At 30.7% G+C, this 410-nt stretch overlaps 1 protein-coding gene across 3 annotated transcripts in view; it reads right to left on the reverse strand.

The window, feature by feature from the left end:
• SPTBN1 (spectrin beta, non-erythrocytic 1) overlaps positions 1-410 on the reverse strand; it is a 261,640-nt gene that overhangs the window by 54,693 nt on the left and 206,537 nt on the right. The gene's annotated exons all lie outside the window — the stretch shown is intronic.

Genomic DNA, 410 nt, shown 5'->3' on the forward strand with positions numbered 1-410 from the left:
CCCACCCACCCACCCCTATTTCATTTCTAATGTTAAAAAATTCTTCAAAAATAAAGGAATGTTTCCTCTATTTATAAAAATGTTTTTTCCAATATTCATTAAACTAACTCCTATAATTTAAAACTGAAACCAAAATTGGTTTTTTTTTTACATTTTATAAACTCACTTTGCTCCTTTTGCTCAGGTTTTCCTAAATTGTAGCAATAGAAAGTAAAATTGAAAATACACTGAAATGAGGGCATTTTTAAAAAGTAATAGCATAGAAAGTAACAGGAGTGAAAGCAAGGCTTACTACTAACTCTAAAAGCCTCTTGAGTAGCTCACATCTGAGTGGTCTTGACATTAAAAAATTAGGAAGAAAGCACAAAACACCTTAAAAAAAGCTTATAAGAAGATGCCTACTCAAGGGG

This window comes from Gavialis gangeticus, unplaced genomic scaffold (assembly GCF_001723915.1).
Source record: "Gavialis gangeticus isolate Ggan-Ray unplaced genomic scaffold, GavGan_comp1, whole genome shotgun sequence".
NCBI lineage: Eukaryota > Metazoa > Chordata > Crocodylia > Gavialidae > Gavialis > Gavialis gangeticus.